We start from the raw sequence: 7,093 nt of genomic DNA, 5'->3' as shown, positions 1-7,093 counted from the left end.
AATTATATAATTTGTTATATTTTCTATAACATACAATACCAAATTCTACCTATTTTATATTTTAAACTCATAAGGTCCATGTGAACTTTTGGAGCTTGTCATAGGGACAATTTTTTCATAAAATCTTCTTATCCTTCCTCCCAGTCTCATATGCAGCAAAGAGTTAATTGGGAGATGAATTAATTATAAAATTATTAGTTAATTAAGTTATTTGTGTTTACAAGAGCACAGACCTATCTATACATGTTAAAATCCCTGGTGTCACGCTGGGTAAAGCACTTCATTACTCCCTGAGAGGATGGCCATTTCCACCCACCAACTGCTCTGCTGGGAGTGGGGTGGTCTGCTCTCATAAAGATTTCCAGCTGGGGACACGAGATGGGACAGTGATACTCTGGGATCTTTGCTGTGTGTTAGAATTCACTTGACAGCAATGGACTCAATTTCAATTTTCAAATAAATAGGACATATTAATATTTTACCGAACATGCTAAATCGCAGAAAAACATTGTTCTGCTACTGTTCTGGAAGATGTGTCTCTCCATTTGGAAGGCACTGAAAATTCAACTGGGTAACACTGATCTCCTCAACATAAGAGGGTGTGGGTGGAGCAAAGTGGTCAGTACTCCCACTTGTTGATGGGCTACAATTCAGGATGCGAGGACATTAACAATCGGAACACAGGGTGTATGACGTATAGAACTAGAAACATTGGAAGTCATCACAAATTAAACGGAAATCCTAAGAGCAGTAGCCTGGCCATTATTGAGCTTCACTGGATTTGGATTGGCCATTGTGAGTCGGACGATCCTAGGGTCCACTGTAGTGGGAATGACACATCGAGGAGGAATGGGATCACATTCTCTTTCACAAAGGGCATTTGAGAGTCCATGCTGAAGCACCCTGCTCTCAGTAATAGGATAATATCTCCACACCTAAAAACAAGACAGACGATATTACCATTATTCAAATTCACATGCAAGCTCTCTTTTGCATCTTTTAAAGGGTCTCTTGAGTGTTAAGTCCACAGGGCTGGAGGAGAATTGGGAGGCACCATTTCCCAGGCCCTTTGTTCCTCCAGCTGACTTATGGATGTCTGGCACTATCCATCCAATCACAGAAAGCACTATATTTCAGGACAGCTCTTGAAATGTCCTTTTTGGAAAATGATGAATGTGACATATTCCCCTTGAATCTGTCATTCCCAGCATAGTAAAGCATATGATTGTCTAATTCAAAATGGCGATACCAGTTCATTTCAGCTCACCAACACCTAGAGCAGCGGCTCTCAACCTGTGGGTTGAGACCCCTTTGGGGTCAAATGACTCTTTCACAGGGGTTGTCTGACTCATAACAGTAGCAAAATGATAGTTACGAAGTAGCAATGAAAATAACTTTATGGTTGGAGGGATCAGCACAACATGAGGACCTGTATTAAAGGGTCACGGCATTAGGAAGGTTGAACCACTGGCCTAGAATATTGATCTTGATATTTTTGATAACTTTCATTTTTGACAACTTCCAATTTTTCATGATTCATAATTCATGCATTCCAACTTCTGGTTGTTAACTGATGTTTGCAGTTGTTTCTTCTCATTTTGAGTGGTGCCACATCTGTCTTGGAAGAAGTACAATCAGCATGCAAGGATAAGGAGACTTTCTCATGTGTACTTTGGCCACATTGTCAGGAGAGACCCTTGGTAAAGTAGAGAGACAGAAAGAGGGAAGCCCTCCACAGGGTGGACAGACACAGTGGCTGCAACAACGGGCTCAGACATAACAACAATTGGGAAGTTGGTACAGGACCAGGCAGTGTTTTGTTCTATTGTGCCTGGGGTCACAAGGAATGGGAATCGACTTAATGGCGCCTAAAAACAACAGTACTATCCAGACCCACAGATGAAGACATTGAGACTCGGAGATGGCAAATGCTTTTCCCCAAGGTCATCATTCTGCATGCTGTGCCTCCATTAATGTCGTTAGAGGGTCTCAGATTGACACAAATGCTGGACTTGTAGCCAAACAGTTGGCAGTTCAAACTCACTTTGAGGCCCTCAAAAGTTATGGTTCTGAAATTCAGTCTTGACAGTCTTATGAAACAGATCTACTGGGAACACAGTCAAAAGCAGTCCAACACTTGCTAACAACAAGATCCTTGGGGGAGGTCAGAATCCTCTCCAGGTGAAAATTAGAGAGTTGAGGGGCTCGCTCAAATCCATCCCCAAACCAGGGCTGTGTCACACCAACTCTTTAAATCATAATCAAAACAAGCAAACCAAAAAATGACTGTTTAATGGTGCCAGAACCTTGCTTGGCTGGTATGACCCAATTGGATCCAGTAAGAGTGGATTGAATTGACCCCCATATGGGTGTGTGTGCTTCCACCACTTAGGGTTGGTAAGTCCTTTTGACAGGAAGGCTGGGCCACGGATCACCCCCTAAGGCTGCTACACGACCAAGCTGACCAGCAGCACGCCCGTGTTTTGGCTGACCCAGATTTGAGTAAAATCCCCTGGGTGAGGCCATGAGCTCAAGCTTTGCACAGGACACCAACGGAGCTGGACGATGCTGTCTGGAGGATGGAAACAGTCCATTCCCTTTTACCAGTGAGGAGTTGGAGATGAAAGGGCCTGACGGACATACGAAGGGGGTATCCCCACCCAAAACAGGAAAAACCTCTGCTGGGCAGAGGAGCTTTGGTAGTATGTATTTTTCCTGATAGGCTAGCATCTAGCAACTCATCCTGAGCTAATGCACCCAGTGGTGTTACCTGGGAAGGGGCTCTCTGGTCACAGTCAATTTTTTTGTAAAAGCAGTTTTGCTTGAACCTCATTTTGTTGTTGTTGTTGTTATGGCCCATTTAACAAAACACTGTGCAGCTGCAAGATTTTGTTTCCCACTCAGAGAAAAATGCCGCAGAAACTGTTGTGATGCTGAACACAGCTTACAGGTATGGCACGAAGGGAAATCTCAAGTGTATGAGTGAGTAGTTTTCTCTTTTCAAGAAAGGTGAAATGTCAATTGATGACATACCTCATTCTGGACATCTGTCAACTTCACGAAGGGATGAAAATGTCAACTCATAGTGCATTTGGAGTTCATTCTATGAGGTCAGAGTGTTTTTTTGTTTTGTTTTGAAATCATTTTATTGGGGGCTCTTATAGTTCTTTTTTCCCCTTCTTTTTAAACATTTTATTAGGGACTCATACAACTCTTATCACAATCAATACATATACATACATCAATTGTATAAAGCACATCTGTACATTCTTTGCCCTAATCATTTTCAAAGCATTTGATCTCCACTTAAGCCCTTTGCATCAAGTCCTCTTTTTTCCCCTCCTTTCTGGCATGCCCCCTCCCTCATGAGCCCTTGATAATTTATAAATTATTATTTTGTCATATCTTTCCCTATCCGGCATCTCCCTTCACCCCCTTCTCTGTTGTCCATCCCCACAGGGAGGAGGTCACATGTAGATCCTTGTAATCAGTGCCCCCTTTCCAACCCACTCACCCTCTATGCTCCCAGTATTGCCCTTCACACCCCTGGTCCTGAAGGTATCATGCACCCTGGATTCCCTGTGCCTCCAGCTCCTATCTGCACCAGTGTACAACCTCTGCTCTATCCAGACTTGCAAGGTAGAATTCGGATCATGGTAGTTGCGGGGGGGGGGGGGGGAGGGAGAGGGGTGTGTGAGGATTTAGGAACTGGAGGAAAGCTATATTCTTCATTGATGCTACATCGCACCCTGACTGACTCATCTCCTCCTCTAGACCCCTCTGTGAGGGGATCTCCAGTGGCCAACAAATGGACTTTGGGTCTCCCCTCTGCACTTCCCCCTTCATTCACTATGGTAAGATTTTTTTTTTATGATGATGCCTTATACCTGATCCCTTCAACACCTCGTGATCGCACAGGCTGGTGTGCTTCTTCCATGTGGGCTTTGTTGCTTCTGAGCTAGATGGCCGCTTGTTCACCTTCAAGCCTTTAAGACCCCAGGCACCATCTCTTTTAATAGCCGGGCATCATCAGCTTTCTTCGCCACATTTGCTTATGCACCCGTTTGTCCTCAGCGATCGTATCATGGAGGTGTGCACCAAATGATATGATTTTTTGTTCTTTGATGCCTGATGACTGATCCCTTCGGAACCACATGATCACACAGGCTGGTGTGTTCTTCCATGTGGGCTTTGTTGCTTCTGAGCTAGATGGCCGCTTGTTTCTCTTCAAGCCTTTAAGACCCCAGATGCTATCTCTTACAGCTCCTATCAAAATACATCCTTCCATTGTGCCAAGCGCATTTGTGCGTATGTTGCCATCATCATTTTCAAAACATTTTCTTCCTACTTGAGCCCTTGATGTCAGTTCCTCATCCCCCATCAACCTCCGTCCCTCATGAACCCTTGATAATTTATCATCACCCTCATGTCTCACACTGTCTCCCTTCACCCACTTTTCTGCAGTCCATCCCCCTAGGGAAGGGGTTATATGTAGATCATTGTGACTGATTTCCTCTTTCTCCCTTCCCCTTCCCCTCCTGTTATCTCTATTCTCATTATTGGTCCTGAGCGGTTTAATCTGTCCTGGATTCCCTATATTTCCAGCTCTGATCTGATTTAGCCGGATTTGTAAGGTAGAATTGAGGCCATGATAGTGGGTGTGCGGGTGGGTGGGTGGATGGAGCATTAAAGAACTAGAAGAAAGTTGTATGTTTTACCAGTGCTATACTGCACCCTGACAGGCTCATCTCATTCTTGTGACCCTTACGTAAGGGGGATGTTCAATTGTCTACAGATGGGCTTTGGGTGTTCACTCTGTACTTCCCCTCACTCACATAATACAGTTTTTTATTCTAGGTCTTTGATGCCTGATACCTGATCCCATCGACACCTCATGATCACACAAGCTGGTGTGTTTCTTCCATGTGGGCTTTGTTGCTTCTCAGCTAGATGACCACTTGTTTATCTTTGAGCTTTTAAGACCCCAGACGCTGTCTCTTTTGATAGCCGGGTACCATCAGCTTTCTTCACTGTGTTTGCTTATGCATCCATTTGTCTTCAGCGACTGTGTTGGGACGGTGAGCATCAGAAAATGCTGGATTATTAGAACAAAGTGTTCTTACGTTGAGGGAGTGCTTGAGTAGAGGCCCAATGTCTGCTACTGTAATATTAACATATAAGTATATAGATCTATTTCCCTATCGTTATATCTAAATATATTTATATATAAACATGCCTGTATTTAGACCTCTATAAGTGTCCTTTGCCTCCTAGTTATTTCCTCTATTTCTTTTTGCTTACTACTTGTCCCACTATCATGTTCAGACTTCATTAGGGTTTCAGTAATTCCTCTCAGCTACATTACCCTCAATTAAGCCCCAGCAGGTATCTGGCACCCTCCTTGCCATCGACTTTAGATCACTTGTTGTTCCCTTGTCCTTGGGTTGGTTGACAGTTCCCTTCCTTTCCTCCGCCTCCCCCTTTCCCATGTCAATCTGCCCCCAAATCACTGGCCCTGTTGTTTTCTCCTCTGAATTGTTTATCCTGCCTACCAGTATGTTTTCTAGATAGACATGCAGAGACAATAAGGACAAAAACAAGACAGAGGCAAACAAAACAACAAAGGAAGACAAAACAAAACAAGCCCAACAACAAAATAACCACCACCACAACAACAACAAAAAACAAGGACAAAAAATAAAACAAAGACTAAAAAGGAAAAACCTATAAATAGTTGCCGGTGTGTTTGTTTGAACTTTAGGAGTGTTTTCCAGTCAAGTCTGATGGGGTTTCACACTCTGGCCCCAAAGTCCACTTTTGGTATTCTCCAGGGACTTCGTTGTTTTGCTCCCCTTGCTGTTCCATTGGACATCCTTAGTGTTATGTCCCAGGGTGATGGGTCAGATTGGGGACAATTCTTGCACTGTCTCCAGTGTTGTCCCCCATAGCACTATGGTAAGGTGACCAGACGTCCTGCTTTGGGCAGGAGAATCCTGATTTTTACCCATTTTTTCTGCGTCCCGTGGCATTTTTTAAAAGTCCCAATTTTTTGAAAGAATGTACGACAAGCTAGGGTACATGGTTTTTGGCTGCCATGTGGCTATTTTGCCAGGATATGAGTTTTATCAATGGTGTCCTGCTTACGAATCTTAAAATCTGGTCACCTTATCTATGGGTCAGTGAGGGATGTTGTGTCTCATTGTGGGGCTGGCCCTATGTTCCTGTCTGCATTGGCTGCTCTGAGCAGGAATATTGTCCTCGGGACTTGGTGGGCCAGGATATGTTCCACTCTCTCTCCTTATCTCTTCGTTTGCTCCTGTGTTCTCTGATCAGACGTGCCCCTCTTCCCAAGCTGTAGCCTCAGTGCTGTCCTAAATTGCAATTGTGTAACAATGTGGGACAAAAAAAGGCCTGATTTGTGGCAGATGGGGGACTGGTTTTGCCACCATGACAATGTACCTTCTTATACAGCCATCTCAGTGCGCCAGTTTTTGGCAAAAAACAGCATGCCTCTCTTGCCCCATGAAATTTACTCACATGACCTCACTCTGTGAGACTTCTTTTTCTTTCCAAGAATGAAGAGGGATTATGAAAGGATAGTGATTTGATGATGTAGACGAGGTGAAGAAAAAAAACAAAAAATAGTTGGGAGGTGCTGTTAGCCATCTAAACAGATAAGTTTGAAAAATGTTTCCAAGGATGGAATTGCAGATTTGACAAATGTTTTCAGTGTGATGGAGAAGACTTTGAAGGTGATAAGGTTGCTTTGTAAAAAAATTAAATACAAAGATTTGAAAAAAAAATTCCTTTGTGTGTGTGGGGGGTGGGGGATACTCCCTCATGGTTAGGCCGATTCACCCTGCCTCCTTTTGCCAGCCATGAATGGCCAAATCATGGAACGTACTTCAGAGCCCATCCTGGGATATAGGGTGGCCCACCAGGCACAGCTGCCACACAGCCAGCTGGGTCTCTTTGCAGCTTGTTATGAAGAAGTGACCACAAAGAACGCATTGCCTGGGATTGCTTCCCACCCTTTCCTTCTTCACAGCTCTTGTCCTTCATTTCTCCTGGCTGGGCACTCGTTCCCAAAGGA

Source organism: Tenrec ecaudatus, chromosome 2, assembly GCF_050624435.1.
Source record: "Tenrec ecaudatus isolate mTenEca1 chromosome 2, mTenEca1.hap1, whole genome shotgun sequence".
NCBI classification, from domain to species: Eukaryota; Metazoa; Chordata; class Mammalia; order Afrosoricida; family Tenrecidae; genus Tenrec; species Tenrec ecaudatus.
Note: the sequence above shows the minus strand (reverse complement) of the source record.